The 20,309-nt window shown below is 40.2% G+C and overlaps 1 protein-coding gene across 1 annotated transcript in view; it reads left to right on the forward strand.

The window, feature by feature from the left end:
• The window catches only part of Tspan7 (tetraspanin 7), a 103,302-nt gene that overhangs the window by 53,629 nt on the left and 29,364 nt on the right, over positions 1-20,309 (forward strand). The window lies entirely within an intron of this gene.

Below are 20,309 nucleotides of genomic sequence, written 5' to 3' on the forward strand. Positions count from 1 at the left end.
CTCTCTCTCTCTCTCTCTCTCTCTCTCTCTCTCTCTCTCTCTCTCTCTCAATATTGAGGCTTTTAGCCCACTCTTTCTCTGCTTTGATATTTGAAGCTCACCGAGTTCCTAAACTCAAGTAATTTTTCCCCTCAAAACTAAACAAAACCCAGTTCTATTTACAGCTGTGCCCTTCCTTAGACGCCTACTTCTTTCTCTCTGAAATTTTGTGCTGTATCCCTGTTCTTGTCCCACTGTCACCCTCCATGCCAAGGAGAAGCGATGCAGTAGAACTGAAACGCAATATAAAGTTGTTACCTATCCCTTTGATTTTTAAAGCAAGGAAACAGACCCAATGCCATATAGTCAAATTACATGGATTCTTCTCTCAGAAAAGATCTCTGTGATAATTTGAAGGGCTTTGTGTTTCTAGAGCCCTCTCCCCCCAGGATGTTCCTTTATAAAGATAGGATATCCCAGGGTGATTCCACGCAAGAGAAATAACCTGTGATGTATGGCTATAATTTTCTGTTCAGCATTTCTCTTTCTACCTGGTAAGCTATAACCTCCAGCCCACAAAATTCTATTATTAAAACACTGAATCATAGAGTTTAATCAAGCAAACCTATTGGAAAAAAATGCTGCCAGATTAGCTCTAAGGCCTTTGAGTCATGAGCAAATTACTGCACTTACTCTTAGGTCATCAAGTTATCCTATTAACATTTGAGAGGTGTCTCTGCTTTGGGGGGCAATCAATCTTGACTTCTCTTTGTAGGGTCTTTTTAGTTCCTAGTAATCTTATAGGTAACATAGAATAGGATTCAGTTACTGATGTTTCCTAAGCCCAGAAGTATTTCCTAGAAGTAGCTCCTAAAGAATCAACAAGAAACAAATGATTCAGGCAGTATCACCTAGTCTGACCCATAAGTACCATATTTGACTTTTCTGCATGTTGCTCACTTGAATTAAAAGGCAGACATATCAAATTGAGTGGAGTTTACTGTAAGATTGTGATTACCTAAGATAGATGCGTTTTTGCACCACTAGAGGTACTAAGGAGGGCTGATAACTTAGGAATCAGAGCTGAAGAATCCAATTTAATTGTCTTTGGATGTGCCTAGGTACCAGGAGCTCCTCAGGTGATGCTAATGTGGAATCAGTGATAAAGACTGTCTACAACAGTGTCCTCATTAGTATGGCATTGAAAAAGAGTCACAAAGGAGATGGTAGTTAGTGCCCAGTGTCAATGATCTAGTCTATTGAAATGGGATTCATGGGACTTTGTCACTGCAAAGATATTCTTGCTGTTCTTGCTTGATGCTATTTCTCCAGTGATTTGTATGATGCCAGTAAGTGGCAAGTGATGAATAAATGATTGACTGACCAATTAGTAAATATAATGGCGCCAACAAAATGAGAACTGGACCAAATGGGGTAGGCAGTGGGCAAAAGGTGTGATTTGTAATTGACTTCTAGAAGTCAGTTATGTTTAGGTGCTAACAAATGTTGTGGACATAGGGATAGCTGCCAGGTATGGAGTGGATTTAAAGATCAGTGCCATTGTGGGTACTCTGAAATAAGGTACCAAAAAGCAGCAGTTACTTGGATGATAGAGCATAGAAGGGGATGCACATAGAAGGGAAGCTGTCAGTGCTTGCAAAGCCATAAAGGGATTGGTAGTTGAAGCTAATAGAAAGGGGTTGTGATGGTCTGAGCATCAGAGGAGAAGGCTGGCTGCTAGGAAATGGAAGGACATTGGTCTAGAAGTTGCACTGGTACATGAAAGAGAAGCTGTGTTTCATGGCAGTGAGTGTGCTGAGGGATAGAAAAAAATGGCACAGAATACGCAGTAGTCTCTGAGGAGAACCGTGTTCTATAAAGGGCCAAGAAGTGAGTGATACTTTCAGAAGACAGGAGGTATTCCTCAACAAAAGAGCTTATTTACTATAAACAGCTTTGGGAGGGGGTTTCAGTGTGTACCAGGATTCCTTGCCAGATTAATTTTGCAATACCAAGAAATCATCAAACCTCGAGGGCATCTAACAGTGTTGGTTTCATTGGGTTCCATTACAGATGGTTGTGAGCCACCATGTGGTTGCTGGGAATTGAACTTAGGACCTCTGGAAGAGCAGTCAGTGCTCTTGACTACTGAGCCATCCCTCCAGCCCCCTTGTTGCATATTTATCATGTCAATTTTTGGAGTTAAATGGGAGTCACTTGAGTGGCTGTGGTGATACTTTGGCTGGACCTGACCACATGCCTGGGAGTTAACTAGCTGTCAGCTGATCTTTACTATCTTGGGCTGGAGGTACTTGAATGTACTGTGTGGATCTCACCCACCTCCTGGGACCTGTGGACTTGTCTGGATATGGCTTTATTATCAGACTGAAGATGAGGGCAAAGTGAAGAACAAGTTCAACTGCTCAATTCCTTTCAAGTCTCTGCTTGGGTTGCCTTTGCTAATACACTGTTGTCCAAAATTGTAGCTAAGCCATGAGTAAATGATATTGTCGCATGGCAAAGGGCAGGAATGGTAGGCAAGGTAGAGAACTGACTCCATTTTTTCCATCTGCCACACAATGGGAAAAGGGATAAGGAGACAAATTGAAAACTATAACTGGAAAAGTTACTGCCTATGGATGAGCAATAGCTTGTAAATGAAGCAGCCATGCTATTTGGCCAGGTTTCCATAGTCATCGAGATTGATAGGGATGGACAACCTGAGCCCTCTTAGCAGATCATTGGATCTACTTACTCCCTTTGCCTTTGTTTTTACATAGTAAAGAGGGATTTTGACATTTTTCCAAAATTGTTGGGTTACAGCGAGGTAATAATTTTGCAAATCATGAACTTACTGCCAGGAGTAGAAGATACCTCTCCATCCTTCTGCTTCTCAATCAACTGGCATTGGGCTAACATCTAGGTATGTAGGTCCAGCCAAGATAAGCAGAGCCACTTTAAAGAATGTTGTGGCCAACTTACTACCTAATTTCTGTCTAGGGTATCAAATGCCTACTAATATCAAGCCAAAAATCTCTTAAAAACAAATTCTTATTTTTAGGCCATCAAATTGAGTATTGACTCTGTATTAGTCTACTCTGTTTTACTATAATGAAAATATTTGAGGCTGTGTTGTTTGGGCTATTTTTTTTCCTGGATGTAAGTTTATTTAGTTAATAGTTTTGGAGCGTAAAAGGCCTGAGCTTCTTGCCCTCTGGTGAGGCACTTATGGCTCTGACACAGAATGGTCAGTGGCACCATAGCAGGAGGATGTGTAGGTGAGAGTAGTGTACATGGGGAAGAATTCATATGAAAGAAGACACAAGACACTGGAGAGGGACCAAGTTAACTCTTTCATAAGAATTCACTATTATGGGACTAACCTGGCCATGTAAGGACTACATTAATACCATCTGAAAGTGAGAGCCCTAGAACAGAATCACCTTCTTGTAAGGCCCCACCTCTTAAAAATCTGTTATTTTTCAAAAATATCACATTGGTTTGCGATTACATGAGCTTTTGAGGGACACACTCAGACTTCTGTTCATAACATAGAGTTTACAGAGTAACATTGATTCTAAACATCGTAGTAATGTCTATCTCCTCTAGGGGACAGTGCTCTCTATACCTCCTCAGGCCCATAGGACTCAGGTTTCTTCAGAGAACCTGCTCTGTTCTTGAACATGGGTAACAAATATACCTAACTGCCAGAATGTTGTGCTAGGCTAGCTTTCCAACTTCCCGTGGCTCAAGGACAGTTTCCTTGCTGTCTAGACAGGTCAGGGCTTTTAATGCAGCGTCTTTTCCTGAGATCTGTCCAGGAACATGGTTCTGTTGGCTTTAGCGTTAAGTGTTCTTTGGATGCCTTATCCCACTGTCTTCCATGGGGTATGAGGGCTGTGTTGGTAACTGGACATTGAGCCAGATGTTCAGGTGACTCTTGGAGTCATCCCAGTTCTGTCTCTGAACAAGAACATGCTTGTGACTATGGAGGGTTGTGCCAAATAGGGTTTTTTTTCAGCTTGGGTATACTTATGATGTCGATTCTAGTGGTTTAGTGTTATCCTCTATCCTCTGTTGCTCAGCAGGGAAAGAGACCTTTCCTATGTGTTTTGTGGCTTGGTGCATGATATCCACCTGTGAAGGCTCACCAATGAATGTCATACATGTTGCTTACTTAACTGGCTTAGTAAAAGTTGCACCTGCGCACTTGTGCTGTTGCCTGATTCTTCTGTGACTCATTGCAGGTCAGTCTTAGAGTTGGATGTTAAAGCTCCTTGTTTTCAGAGGCAGCCAGCTGCTCTTATATTTTTAATGCCTCTGATTGCTTGGCCATTCGTTGGTGGGTTTGAAAAACCCAATTGCTTCAAACGTTCATATTTATCAAGTTATTGACTTGCTTCTCCTTCATGATTACTAAACATTTGTTTTTTGAGGTTTGATGACATAGTCTTTAAGTGGAACTCCATGAACTAGCCGGGCGTGTTTAGATCTGCTTTCTAAAACTGACATATGGCATGTGTATAAAAACTGGTATCTATAAAGCGAAATTTCTGCCATTTATTTTAGAAATAAATATGCAACTTAGTATTGGCCTCAAGTTGATAATGTGGAATCCTACTGGGAAGCTTTATATTTTGACTACAAGCCAACCCATTTACAGCTACACTTCAATATAAACATATCATAGAAATCTGGCAAACAATCTCAGAAATTCAAAGTATAACCAGCCTATTTGCTACTTGTATGTTTAAGGAAATTTATCTGTCATTGAACATTGGGATCTACAATAGGATTTATGAGAATCAGGGCAGGGGGGACTGTCACTGTAGTGTTCCATGAGATGGCACAATGGTCTCAGCTCTTCTGAGACACTGGAGTATCCTGGGAGGGGATAGTTCTTGGCTTCTCTGTCACTTAGCCACCATGCTGTGCTAAGATTGTTGGCTCTAGTGTAGCCTGGCTTGGGCTCATGGCTTTTTCTTCATAAATCATGTAATGCATCCTATTTCATCCACTCTTTTATTTTCACATTACATATCTATTTTTTCATATACAACAATGAGAAATTATATGGAGAAATACCAAGAATAGCTTCTTTACTCATGAAGAAAATTGAGAAACTCTGATACCAGGGTAGTGTGATGTAGGTGGCTTTGCATTTTGGGCCTAAATAGTATTTGAGCTTTGCTAAGTAGCAGATGTATGCACCATAGTATAGATTTCAGATGTATCTCTTTTGAGATTCCTGTTATCTTTTAAAAGAAAGTCTGCAGAAGTTTTATTCAATAGAAATGTAACATATGCCTCATGTGGAATGTTCAAGTATTCATATTCAAAATTTAAACAAGGAAGGGGTTTAGGTATTTTTTATCCTTAATTTCGAGCATTTGCTGAAATCCAATGTATATTTTCCACTTCCAGTACGTCTCGGCTTTAGCAACCACATTTGACATGCCCAGTCGCCACTATGGCAAGTGAGAGTGGCATGAGCAGTACCTTACTGTGAAACTGAGAAGGGCGGCATGTCAGGAGCAGCGGCATGCATCTGGAATCCTATCTCACAGGACTCAGGGACAGAGGAATTTTATCTTCAAGGCCAGCCTGAGCCACAGAGTGGGATTCTGTCTCAAAAAAGAAAAAACAAAAACCAAAAAAAGTATCAACTGTATAGTGTGGAGAATCTTTACCACAGTTCTTGTGGAGTATTGTGGTATTGTATTCTCACAGTTTTTGTTGTTGTGAGCAGCAGTGTCTTGATTACATTTGGGACAGTGCGCCTGAAGCATTTAAACTACATCCATGAGAATCTCCTGTTCACCATTTAGCACCATGTTGGTTTTTGAATAGCATTGGAGAAAAAAAAAAGACGAGAACTAGTGTTCTCTCTCTTTAAAAGTTTTCTTCTTAATTAACATTTTATTAGCATGCAAAATAATGGGTTTGATTATAGCACAATCCTTTGGTCTGTGTTCTCTTGTTTGCTCTTAGCACTCTCCACCCTCACCCCCACCCCCGACCCTCCCATTGTCCTAGCTTGCTCTTTGTGGTCCTGCTGGTCCCTCTTCCCTCTGCTTTCATGTCATTTTTTTCAATCTAAATTCCACATGAGAAAATACACAAGATATTGATCTGAAAGCGTTTCTTGAAGTAAAAAGCTAGGCTGAGAATCCAAGGCTAGCTGTAATGAGGCAGAGCGCTCGTGCAGATACATCAGCCTGATTAAAGGCTCACTACATCAATGACTCTTGAAGGAGGAAAGCAGGCGATGATAGGCAGGAGATGATAGGAGGGCCACAAGGCATAAGTGCATTAGCGCTTGTTCAATTCAATTTAATGCCCCTTTGACTTGAGGCTCTCTAGAAACCTGAGGGATGGCTCCCACCAAACAGGTAAATAAGAACATATAGGACTTCCAGATATTTGTGACTGGTGGTGACATCTCTCCAACTCCAGACTTGTTTCATTGAAGGTCTGTTCAGTTTAGTATCTGCTGCTCTCCAATGAAAGAGATGCTTTCAGAGCCTTGCCTGTCAACACTGGGGACTAGTTACTTCTTAACCTCAGTGCCACTGGTTCCTTCGCATCAGCTCTGGGCTGGACAGTTGGATATTTGTGACTAGAATGGTTGGCTCCTAACTTACTATCTTATACTATGGAAGGTTTAGGACACTTGTGGTGATGCTTGAAAAGGGACAGTTTCAGTAGAATTTTCATTAGAGTGTTGCTAAGGGGAAAGGGGACGAATAATAATGATAATGTTACTTTATGATTTTAGGTTATGTTAAGATATATTCTAAAACATTCCAGATCATTTTAGGAAATGATTGCATGCTTCCTGTAAGTTTAAAAGTGCTGCTATATACCGCTAACTTTGGCTTGTGGTTTTGATTTATTACCAAATATGTTAACTATCGAAAGTAGACAGTGCCTTATCTTGTAATTATCTTTCTATTTTGAAAATCAGCAAGCCATGTACTTAGAGTAGAGGGACTATGGAGGCTTCTAACAATGAACAATCTGAAGGCTTTCTATTTTTAAATTTAAATTTAAACCTCCCATAGTGTGACTGAATTTATTTCCATTTAGATTCAAAGTTGAGCCTATTTGGTTTGGAGATAGGTACTTTTGGAAATTAGAGCATTCTTACTATAATATCATTTTTCCAATGCAAGCATACAAATGAGGACTAAATATGTGTAGTGTGTTACTCTGATATCTTCTGCCATCACTATGTTTAATTTACTGTATGCCTTTAGGTGATTTACAGAGCTAGCATGCTCTTCCCATTCTCCTCCTATTATCATTCCACTTTTAGCTATTTCTCTTTTTGTTTATTGTTGGTCTGTTTATGGTATCTTTTTTTGGTTTCTTGTTTGTGTTTGTTTGTTTGTTTGCTTGTTTGAGACTAGGTCTCTCATGTAGCCCAGGCTTTCTTCAAACTCCCTAGGTTCCCTAGTCCTGAGTGGGATTCTTGGTGAGCACCACTACAAAGGCTTTCCAGATGATTTCCTTTCATATCTGAAATGCCTAGAGAAGACTCCTGTGACAGATCCACAAAATGTCACAGTACTGTCCCATCTGTGATGACAAGTGAGTAGAGCTGATGTTTCCTTGCGCCCAAGGAGAGCAGAAATAGAGCACCAAGAACAGGAATGATCTCAAACCCTCACCTTCTTGCTTGTCCTGCCCACTCAGACACTTCTTCGGGGAAAAGAGGAAGAACAGATGTTTTTCCTCTTATATTAGCTAGTAAATGATCAATTCACTATGGATATAATTTTTAAAATATGAAATGGTTTTAAATAATTTTTTGGTAATTTGTTCTAAATGATTTATTCAATCTATCTTGAAGTACACGTCTTTCTATTTGCCTCTTTTGTTTGCTTGTCAGCCATCTAGATTGTGGTTTTATTTCCCTATCGTTTTTATTAGCACAAATTCACTGTAGAAAGAATGAGCTTCCATGTAGCATTTTGTATATGTAGCAATAATGGTAAAATGTATCTGTCCTGAGCTACAGGATTCTTGGTCAGTACGTCTTTGTTCACTTTACCCAAAATTCACTTTCTCTATTTAACTGCTCCAACAATCCATCTCATTTGCTCCCATTACACCATCAGGGACATATCTGTACCAAGTGCACAAAGAAGGATCTACAAAATGGCTATTGGCAAGGAAGGAACCCTGTAAGACTTAAATATTCAAGGTTGTAGTACTCAGGAATATGATCAAAACTAATGACTGAAAAAGAGGAAGAAAGGAGATCTCTAAGACCAAAAACTTAAGGATGACCTGTAGCCATAGAGTGCTAGCCCAGGCTACCTTGTCAGCTTAACTGTGGAAGTCTCTTTTGCCAGTTCCTAGCATCCTCCAACCTCCAGAGATTAGGAGCACACCATCTTTAGCCATGTTGAGGCAGAATGTCACAGATTTATTTCCTGAAATTTTTTTCTTAAATGTGTTTTGAAGTGACAATCTTTTCAGTCTTGCAGAGCAGAACAAAGCACAATGTGTCTACTCACACTTAGAGCATAAACCTTTAGAGCATTTAAAGACGTTGAAGATAAGTTATGTTAAAGTAATTGTCAGGGAAATATTTATATTAGTTTTTAGGGTCTATTCAATCACCATGTAGTAGTCATAGTGCCCAAATTTTGACAAGATCTTAGAAGGTTAAGCAGTGCCTGAATTTGGTCTTAAAAACTGGTCCGAAAGGAGCTATAAGCACAAGCAAAAAATGAGAAAGGGCCACAAAACCAACACTCTTACACAGGTTGTATTATATATAATTTTTGATGATATAGCTAATTCTCTCAGCAAAATACTTGTTACTTTAAAACATCATGTTGCCTATTAAAGTTACTGTGTTGACAGATGTAGTGATAGCTACTCCTACAGGGAAGTCTAACGTGGTAACTGACTCATTAACGTTTTCTTCAGTGCAGCCATTCACAAAGTGGCACACACTTTGACCTTTACTTGTTACAGAATTGAAATTCTTGATGTTTTGTCTATATCACCCAGAAGTTTTTATTGGATTATGAACTTTATGATTTCTGAAATTGTATTTGCCTGTTAAATTTGTAAGGGTTTCCTAAGTTTGGATAAAGTAGATCATAATGGGAATATTTTGATAGTTATAAATGATATTATTTTTTAAAGATTTATGTTTCTTTTTTTAAATTTTATGTGCATGGGTATTTTCCTGCATATGTGCTTGTTCTCCAAATGCATGCAGAGCCTGCAGAGGCCAGAAGAGGGCATTGGATCTTCTGGACCTGGAGGTACAGATGGTGGTTAGCAGCCATATGGGTGCTGGAAACTGAGCCCAGGTATATACAACAAAAACAAGTACTTCTAACTGTTGAGCCATCTCTCAAAACCCTGGTTTCTTTTTGTATTTATTCTATAGCCACTTATACTCCATTCCTCCGTATATACTGATCTGCTAATGTGGTTTCCTTATTGTATTATTTTAGTGAACATTTTATTACAATTCACATATTAATTGTGCTGATTGATAGGTTTCACTGTGGCATTTCCATACATGTACATTTTGTGCTTTGATCATGCCCTTCTTGTGAGAAACCTCACTTTGACCCAGTTCGCTACAGCATCCCGTGGTTTCTCTTAAAGAATTCTTTCCCAGCCTTTCATGAACATGAGCGTAGAGATTCACAGACTTTGGACCTCAGCAAACTGATGCCCCTAAACTGCTGCTTGACAGCGGAGACTGGGAAGCCACAGTCCAGGGGGGACCAGGAAATGAGCTCTGTGGAAAGCATAAAGTGGGGACATTTATCTAGAGCAAAAGCAATGGGGAAACAGGATGAGACACTCCAGGAAGAGGCCAAAGGTCTGCTTCTGAATTCATGCTGAACTTCCAGGCGGTGATCTCGAGTGTTACTGCTTCAGATTGTGTTTCCTGTCCTTGTCCTTTCACAGCTGTGTATTGGAAGGGGCACATCTGTGACTTATGACTTCCCTTAAGAGAAACAGATTACATGTTCAACTGAAATTCTGAAGCTTAGACATGAGAAGGGCCAGCCAATCCATTCTGACACTGGTTTTAAATACATTCAAAAACACACACACCATGATTGAGTTTGCATTTATCCACATGGTGGCAAGGGATTCTAGAAGAGGCCAGGGAACCTCCAAGGGAAGAAAGTATTATGAAGTGGTTCTTTTGTAAAGTGCTGGTATGACTTTGGAGGACAGGGATGGTGCCATAATGGGGCCTTCTGTACTAAGGAAGATGAGGAAGACACTGAGTGACATTTCTTAAGTAATCAACACTCTTTCCTATCTCTATTGATTAGTACTGATGCTATTTTGTTTCCAGAAATAAATGAAATATTTATTGGTTGATGAAAATAAAGTTCACTTTATAATCATCTAAAGGAATGATGATAGCACTATCTCTCAAATGTTTACTATATGCCTCAACATATACCTGAACATTAGCCATGGAGCGAGAACCTCATTTAGTTGTCAGTCTAGCTTTGTGAGTCACAGTAATTGCAGTATGTTACCATCATTTAGTAGACGAGGACACAGAGAGAGAGTAGGCCACTCGCCCTAGTTTCCACACCAGCCAGCTGTCGGGTGAGACTGTAGTGTAGCTCTGTCTGTACAACTGTTACAGCAGCCATGTGGGCTCCTTTGGTCATCATGGACTCTGCATCAGGAATTTCAGAGACGCAATTCAAGCCTCCTTTTATGAAGCCCATAATGTAAAATTCATTGCAACCATCTCATTTCTAGCAAAGGATTTTGCTATTTGTGTTTAGATAGTACTTTTTAAAATGCCCTAATAGCACCATCAATTCATTTATTTATGCTCACTGATTAATGCTGACTGTCATTCTGTCCTCTTTTTTTTCTTCTTTTTCTCCCTTTCTTTCTGGAAACTTAAGTGGGTCACAGACTGAGGGTCAGTGAATTGGCAAGCATTTGTCTGCCATAGCTTCTCCAATAAAGCTATAGTCCTGTTGAAAAAAATACAGGGCAGCTAACCAAGATACTACAGATCCTGTGGCTTTAAGAAATAGCACCTTAATAATCCAAGCTCACCGTTTCCTCCTGACTTTCTGGAAGGTGTTTCCTTACCCTGCCACACTGGAAGTTCCTGTGGCTGGCTAGGATTTCAGCTTACTGCTGCATTTTGGTATCTTGAAAACTGGCCTTTGGGTGTTCCGATGGGCCACTCTTCTTCCTGTAAAATTCCAAAAGTGTTGTTTCAATTTCATGTGACCTGTGTATTCTTTTGAATACAGTGACTCAAAAGTCACTGTAATCTTGTAACCCCTGGCAGTGTTTGCTTCCTTTTAAGACTCCTGTCTGGTTTATGTGCTTAAGGCCGGTCTATCCTAAGTGATGTATAATTTGATGGCCTTGGTGCGAGACTTAGAAATGCCCTGCCAGTTGTTGCTACAGTTCAATGCCAGATTCCCAGGAGGGAACCAGGTCCACAGGGCTTTTCTTCCTTCATATGTTACATAGTGATTGGTGAGGATGCTGAAGTTTCCTGCTGCCTCTTAAAACACAGCATCTTTCCTCATGGGACAGGAAGCCCCTGCTGATAGGAAATCTTTCTGTGTGCATATGCACACAGCAGTTTGCCAGCATGGGTTGCTGCCAACAGTTTTCTTCTAGTTGCAAAGATTTTATTTTCCCTGGACAGCAGTGCTATGCAACCCAGGTGGCCAGCAACACAGTAAGCTCCCATTGAGAGGAACTTATTTTGTATATTTGATGAAGTACCTAAAATATGCTTGGGTTTCCCATGTGTGACAGTTGAGTGATGAAAAGTGATAATTTTGCTTATTCTGTAGCAAAGAATGTGTCAGTGTTGCAATAAGCTATATATAGGTTTGTCCTGAGGTAATGTTTTGCCCCAGACCCAAGAGGGTTGTCTAGCTCTTAAAACAGACTTGAAGTCACTAGAAAGGCCCCAGTACCTATATCATATCTATTGAATGGTGCTGGTGAGAGTTTGCCTTTCCTACTGTAGATGGCATCACCTGGTCAAGTATGTGAAGGGGAAAGAGCCAAGAACAACCCTAAACTCTAGGTTCTTCTTCATTAACTTTCCAATTCCTGAAAATGTCGCAGCTTTTCATCTTTCTTCCATCTTTTTTTTAAATCTAAAATAGCCTCTTTTTAAGTAGCCCAGGATCTCCTTTTGTAGCTCTGACTAGCTTGGATTTTGTAATCTACGTTCTTCAGCTTCCGTAGTGCTTCAATATCAGGTGTGTGACTGGACCTGAGTCTTTGGTTTCTCTTTTTTAGAGAGATTTATTTATTTTTATATAAGTGCACCATAACTGTCTTTAGACACACCAGAAGAGTGCATCGGATCCCATTACAGATGGTTGTGAGCCACCATGTGGTTGCTGGGAATTGCACTCTGGAACCTCTGAAAGAGCAGTCAGTGCCCTTAACCGGTGAGCAATCTCTCCAGCTGCTCCTTGCTTTTTCTTAATTGAACTTATATTGACTTCTTTGTCTGTGGAATTACAGGTAGGCCCCCTTTGATACAAACCCAAGTGCTAACATAAGGTTTATCAGACACCGCAATACTAAGATGGATCTAGTGATCCACAAACAGCCACTAAAAATTGAAATACATAAAATAGAAAATGTTTGCATGTTCAGAATGAAGCTAAAGGTAGGTTTAAGAATAATATACATGTGTGTATATTAAGGAATTCAGTATAAATCTTACTTCTTTTTTGTTGTTGTTTTTTTTTTCCAAGACAGCCTCTCACATGCTACCCCAGGCTGGCCTGACATTGGCTAGTATGCCAGGCTGATCCAAAAAACACAGTGATCTCACTGCCTTAGCTTCCTGAACGCTTGGGTCATGGACTCATGCCAACATAACCAGATAAACCTTAGTTCTTAGGTAGTTCACAGTCAAGTCTGAAACAGCAAACTGTCTCCTTCACCCAGCAGTTTGATTTTAGAGTTGGTTCAGATCTTGATCATCAAAGTATCAGTTATGTGGAACCTTCCTTAATTATCTGGACTAGGCCACTGCTAAATCATCAAGGACAAATTAAATTATGGCCACTTTGCATGTTATAAGGCAATAAGTATACACATTGATTTAAGGGATTCTTGATTTAAGACAAATGGGCTTTATATTAATTCCTGGCTACTGAGGAAAGTTAGTGAACCCCCCTGTAAGCGTATTTGTCATTTTCAGCTTTCCCTAGAATATAGGTGTTTAAAGCAAGAACTTCTGGAAAAGGGTGTGGTCCCTTTTATTTTCCTGCTTTAGTGAATAGGAGGGGCTCCCTAGAGTACATAGAAAAATAACTTCAGCAGGCTATTAAAGTCTTCTGCTGTGGACTAATGGCCTGGGTTAGAGTTTCTGTGTGTGTGTGTGTGTGTGTGTGTGTGTGTGTGTGTGTGTGTGTTTGCACATGTGCACGTGTGCCTGTGCCTGTGTCTGTGACTGTATATAATCATGTGGGGATGCACTGCCTGTGTGGCTACATGTGGAGACCAGAGGCTGGTGTTGAAATGTCTTCTTTAATCCCTTCTCCATCTTCTGTTTTTGAGAAAGGATCTCACACTGAATGTGGAACTCCTGGCTTTGGCTCTACTGTCTCGTCATTGAACCCACAGAATCTGCCTGTCTCCATCCTTCAGAACCAAGGTTATGCAGGCATACTCCCATGCCCAGCTTTTATATGGATGCTCATAATTCAGGTGCTCATGAGTTATAGATTCTTTTTAGTGGGCACATTACATGAAAAAGGTTTAGCCTAAGGTTACATGTGAAGGATTCATGAGAGATGGGCTTTGTGTCTCCCAGTACTTAGTGTTTCTCTGAAGAAATCTGTTTGTAAATTGTTCACAGGTGGAGACTACTACATACCACCCCCTCAGTGAGAGAGATTAGAGCTGTCTATAGTGTGACTGATGCTTTGAGTACAATGCCCCAAGTATTTCTTCTCATTGCCATTCTGAAGAAAGGCTATAGACTCACGCAAGTGAAAGTTTGTTCTTTCTGATGTTTGTTTGTAGTTGAGAAACAAAGAAAATTATACGGCTTGAATAATATCAGCTCCCTTGCCAGTTAACTTGATGAACCCAAACTCTCTCATATCTTTACCTTCAAAGTGATGTTACCAAAGGTGATGGAGGAAGTGAGTCCAAAATCATCCCCACACATCAAAAAAAAAAAAAAAGCTGACTTCTGAACACCTCCTTACAGAAGCAGGACCCAGGTCATTTTCCAATGCTATGCTGGAAAAAGATGAACCCATCCTGCCATCCTGTACCCCCAGCCCCCACTTCATTCCTTTTCCTTTTGTTTTCCCCCTTATGTCACCTTCTGGTCCTATTAATAGCAAGTTTTGATAAACTTCAGGATGCTTCCCCATGTTGTCCCCCACAGAGCAAATAGTGTCTTTCTTTTACAAATTGAAGGTTGAATCAGCAGTGTTAGCCAAGATCACAGCAAGGCAGTGGCCAAGGTCAGATGAAAAAGGAGGCAGGAGATAGCAGCTAAGGGAGAAGAAATGCCTTTTCTGTGACCTCTCCATCTATGCTAGGAAGCTCTCATCTCATCCCCACACTGGGATCTGTCTCCACTGTCCAACCTTGTGTTACCATGGCTTACTTAGTTTACATTACAAACTGTGAGATAGTAGCCTCTTTCAGGTAGGGAAAGCTCTCCGTTTTTCCTTTTCATTGAAAAAAGTTAATACAATATATTCTGATCTCTTTTTCTTCTCTCCCAAGTCTCCCCAAATCCTCACCCACTGTACTCCATGCCACCTCTCCTCTCTCTTTCACACACACACACACACACACACACACACACACACACACAAACAAACACACACACAGTGTAAAATTACAAAATCAGAAAACATAATATACAAATAAAAGATCATTTACATTAGCTCTATTTTTTGTGTTCCAGTTAGGGTGTTTGGGACGTAGAAGTATGCTGCAAGGGCAGATGTGCAGTTTATCGGTAACTCTCTTTGCAGTGATCCCCCAGGTTAAAGGTTATACATGTTGAGTTTTCATGTGCCATCATATAAGACAGCTATGGCGAGGACATCTCAAGACTAAGCTTAGTATTCATGGTGACCATGATTAATTGGGAAGGTCAAAAAAAATATCTGTTACGGCAGGCTAAACGCCACCCCATCCACCGATGGGTATTCGTGAAATAATTGGCTTCTTAGTGTGCTCGGTATTGTGGTAGGGACTGATCCGAGGTTAGTTCTACCTTCCACTGTTTAATGTCTAGATCAACAAAGACAAGAGCAACATGATGGACTGGGTAGGAGTCTGCAGCTGTTTGGGTATTGTTGTGCTATCAGGCTATCAGATTTAAGCGGAGGGCATTTAAATCCTGGGAGAAAAATAGACTTTAAAGCATTAGTAGAATAGTTATTACTTCAGTTTAGGGAGACTATAAGCAAATATATAGTCATATATATTTTATAGTCATATATATTTATATATAAAAAAGTTTGTCAGGACAACAGAAAGGGTTGTCAAAGGTATGTGTTTCTGTAGTCTTTGATTGATAAGACTCCAAAAACTATTTAATACTATAACACGAAATTGAAATTTGGCCTGTAACAAACTAGAACATCCTGTTCTGCTAAGGAAAGCAAAATTGCTCCGTAGAAAGCTAGCTATGAGAGGAAGAGGATTCTTTACAAGGAGACTAAGCCATAATTAGGATATTGAAAGTGATTTGGGAATTTATACCCATTTTCCTATGGTGGTAAGGAATAAGAAATGATGGAAATGAAGGACAAGAAGAAGGATGGTGGTGATGATGATAGCGGGGTGTGTGTGTGTGTGCATGTGTGTGTGTTGCTAGACATGGGACACAGTGCCTTGTATATGTTGTGCAACTGCTCTCTACCACAGATTGACGTGTTTACCCTAAGGATAGTATCATTGCTGTAAAAAACCAACTGGGATTCGTGGGAATCTGCTAATAGGCGTCTGTGCATCTCTGGTTCTGATGTGGCTAAGTGTTTTTCTTGAGATGGGGCAGTTAGTTCCAATGTGTGTGAAAATTTAGCAGAAACCAACTCCCACCCCCAATCCACACATTTTCCAGACTCCACTAACTTCTGTAAACTATGCTGCAGGGAGAGGGTTTAATTCAATAGTATAATCTTTGAGCTAAAATTATTTCCAGCTGTCTGTTTGGAGGGATATTCTGTTGACAATAATTGATGCTTCTGACCTTGTGCTTAAGAAATAGCCAGTACTGTTGTTCTTATGATATTTTCTGATATTAAATCTTTATTTCAACTTTGTATGACCACCAGATAGTAATTGGATAGGAGAAGACACACTACTACAAAAATAAATCTTTAAGCAACATACTAGTTTGTTTTTTCAACTGTTTCATATATCTTTTTTTGACTTCTATCTTCTGCATTTTCTTAATAAAATTTGAATTTTAGATTATTTTTACAAAATATTATAAATGTTATCACTACAGACAGTCCTGATAAATCTGTCCAGGCAACTCAGAGACTTTCTAATGGAAGGCACCTAGAAACTTGAAGGCGACATTTTGATGGAATCTATATGGATTCATGAAAGGCTTGGGTTCTAGTTTTGTCAGTGTCTCTAACTCACTGTGTGATGTTGGGCAAGTCCTTTGCTTCTCTGGATCCTGGTCTTCTCATATGTGAAGTTGTAAGGATTCAACTAGATGTTGATGGTGGCTAACGTCAGTCAGAAACTTCTGATTCATGAAATAGTTTGAGTATTTGAGGTGCATCTACTTAATCCTCTCATCCATACCATCAGGTAGCTGCTTGATCCTGAGGTTAGCTTGCAAATGAGGACCATGACCAACTCCATTGCCTTTTTAAGAGCTCATTTTTAAGACAGTTAACTATCACTGATGAAAAAGAAATGCTAGCGAGCTTTTGCTGGGAATGGGCTAGAAATGGCCATGTAAAAATGCGGCCTCAGTATTCTCTAGCTGCAAAATAGGATTCTTTATTTTCCATGAAGTCTAGAACAGACACATAGATCTATATCTCTGTAGATACCTAACTGCATAAAGACTTTGCTAAAGAAGTAATAAAACATGAAGGCATTCTAGGTAGCACAGATTCTCAGTAGTAGGCATAGCTGTGGAAATATTCAGAAATGCTCAAGTAATGTCAATAGTAAAGCCACAGGTCCATTTAAAATTTCCTGTTTACCAAACCTGAGTGCCTGCTGAGTAGTTCAGCAAGTTACATCTAGCTAAGCCACTCAGTAATCATAGGAAATGGTAACACATGTGCTAGCTTGCACATGTGACATTTGAACTAAGAGGACTATAAGGGTTTTGCTAGGTTGGTTTTGGTGTCTGCCTACCTTATATTTAAGTTGATATACTTCTTGACAATCCCTGCTAATGAGTTACTGACCTGGAAAATTCCTTCCTTCGGTTGATCGAACAGACTTCAGATTCGGTTTTTCATTAGTAACAGTTGGTGTGGTTCCTAACAAAGCCTGGAAAACTAATGAAACACTGAGAAAAAGCACCTCGCAATCAATGCAGAGGCAGTGACACAGAGCTTCTGGTCTACTGCCTTTTGTCTTACATGTTCACCCATGGAAGGAAACGCTGCATAATTGTGTGGCAGGTGGGATGTGGCAATGGCTTTGCTTAGGACACTGTGAAGAAGCATGGGTCAAATGCATAGTATGTTTAGGTGGGGATTTATAATGATGCTGTGTAGTTGTGTGCCCTCCTGGGTGTCCGTGTCATCAAATGGAAAGATGAGGAGGGATGAGTAGCTGTGAAAACTGGAGACGTTCTGAAGTACACAGGAGAGGTGGATATCATTAGGAAAAGTGTTTTGGGGAAAACCTCTAAAGCTCTAAATGATCTTCAAGGTGGATTGGAGCCATGATGTGTTTGCCAAAAGGAGGAATTCGGAAGTTAGAAGCTCTGGTTTCTAGGTTCAAGGGCATACTGCATGATGCAGATGCTCTAAATATATGCATTTCCACGGAGTGAACGGATTCTGAATTTCAAATTTCACATTATGGCGATGGGATCATGAGGTGTGGTTCAACTCTCAGCTTTTAAGACCGAGAGTGAGAGCTGGTGTTGCCTTACTGCCTTTCCCTTACTTCTGGAATCTTTGTGTCTTTGCGCTGCTAGGTATTGGTGGCCACAGGAGAGCAGGTTGTTTTCTCCGTTCCCAGTCCCACACCGAGCTCAGTGCTCACATTCCCTGGTGTTCTACTAAGGAAGAAATGGGCTCCCAAGCCTCTTTAACTCAACCTGAACACCATCTGTGCTGCTGAGAGAACAGAGCCCTGCAGGAGGAGGCCTGCATCAGAGCTGAGAGAACTCCACCCTGTCTACAAATATACTTGTTATGAGCCTCAGGAAAGGTATCCATTAAAAAAGAGAGAGAGCACATTCTTTCTAATGTGCTCAAATACATTTCTGAAAGTGGCTTTTGCTGATCGAGTTGCCTTAGTTAAGCTCTGTAAATGATTCCTGTGCTTGGATTAAAGGAGAAGAACCTACACCATTAACACATAAAACACCCTGACTTTTACTGAAATTCTTTTTTGTTTACGGTATTAAACTGTCTTCTTGACACTCTTACTAGAATATATCAAGTAAATAGTACAAAACAAGCATTTATTATGTATTACATAGAAGGCACCATGCTGTGTGCCCCTGGAAATATAAAAAGATTCAGTGCCTAACGTCAACTGATCACGTGCTATTAAGAGGACCAGATTGGCATTCATGGAGCTGTAGAAAGTTGCAACTGCAGTCTACCAAGTGACACGGTTATGGCAATTTAATAGAATTTATTTTAACCCTTTAATTATCAGCTTTGAATACTTTAGTTTGATTAATGGATAGCCTGCAGTACGCAATGCAATGCAGTAGTTTGTACTCGATCCATATATATTTAGGTAATGATGATGTTAATAAGCTCATTGCTCCAGGGAACTAACCACTTAGAGAGAAGACGATCAGTGAAAATCAGATACCCAAAATTCAGTAAGTTAAAGTAAGCAAGATGAATTTATACATATTCCCAGCATGGTGTAGTCCAAAGGACTTGGCTTAGGATTCCGAGTATTACCTTTTTATTCTTGGCCCTTTAGAGTCTGGGGGACTTGGGGTTACACTTAATTTCCTCTGGGCTCACTTCTCTTTCTTACAACCAGGCATGCTAATTATGTGGGCTTCGTGGAGGGTTATTCCAAGATGTGGAATTTTATGAGAAAAAGACTGTACAAACCACAGATGCTACAAGATATTTTAAGTGGTGGTAAAGAATCCAAGAGCCATTCTCTTTCTCCATCTGTCAGTGACCGTGTATTAATATTTCTGCACTCGAATGTTTGGGCTTGTATAGTGAGATCCTTCCTGGGAACCCCACTTGCACACAGGCAGACATTTTGCTTTATCGTTGTCTCACCAACAATAACAGAATAACAGCTGTTGACAGAGCATTTGCACTATAGGAACTAGTGTAAGTAATCTAAGGATGTTTCAAGGTAACTAGGACAAGGTGTAGGGACTATGAGGGAAAGCTACACCTTATACATAAGAAACTTAAACATAGGAAACTTGGTTTCCATGAGCTTGCTGGAGCCGAGTCCCCTGAGTAATGACTATATCTGCTTGGCAGTAGGCCCTTCTGACTTCCCAAATGAATACAGTAACAGATTGCGCATAATGCAGCATCTTTCTATATGCTGTGTTCTTTTAAAAATATTTATTTATCTGTTTGTTTATATGTGTATGGTTATTTTGCTGGCATGTGATTCTGTGAACCATTTTGAGTGCCAAAGGCCAATGGAGGCCAGTAAAGAGTGTCAGATCCCCTGGAACAGAGTTACAGGTGGTTGTGAGTCACCTGTTATGGGTGTCAGGAACAGAACCCCGGATCCTCTGCAAGAGTAGCAAGTGTTTGTTTGTTTGTTTGTTTGTTTACTCTTAAGCCATATCTTCAGCCCCTATTCTCTATTCTTACGTCTCCTGTTAGCCAATTCCTTGTTCTCATGTGCTGGATCCAGTTGTGGCCGTAACTGTGGGCTGAACTTGCAAGTCTGAAATGGGTAGTATTGAGCCAGATGAAAGAGGCCTGCTGTGAGTTAGAGGGTGTCCTTCGAATCTCATCAATGCTGATGGACCATTTAAGAGGGACATTAATGGTACATAGAGTATGGTGCCTTTGGGAACCAACCAGTTACTTTAATATGTCTTGATTTATTTGTGATCATTCTGCATAAAGGCTCATATAGATAGTCAAGGGCCCCAGCCATGCTTTGGAAGGGGCTAA

The sequence above is a fragment of the Grammomys surdaster genome, unplaced genomic scaffold (genome assembly GCF_004785775.1).
Source record: "Grammomys surdaster isolate TR1022 unplaced genomic scaffold, NIH_TR_1.0 182, whole genome shotgun sequence".
Taxonomy (NCBI): domain Eukaryota; kingdom Metazoa; phylum Chordata; class Mammalia; order Rodentia; family Muridae; genus Grammomys; species Grammomys surdaster.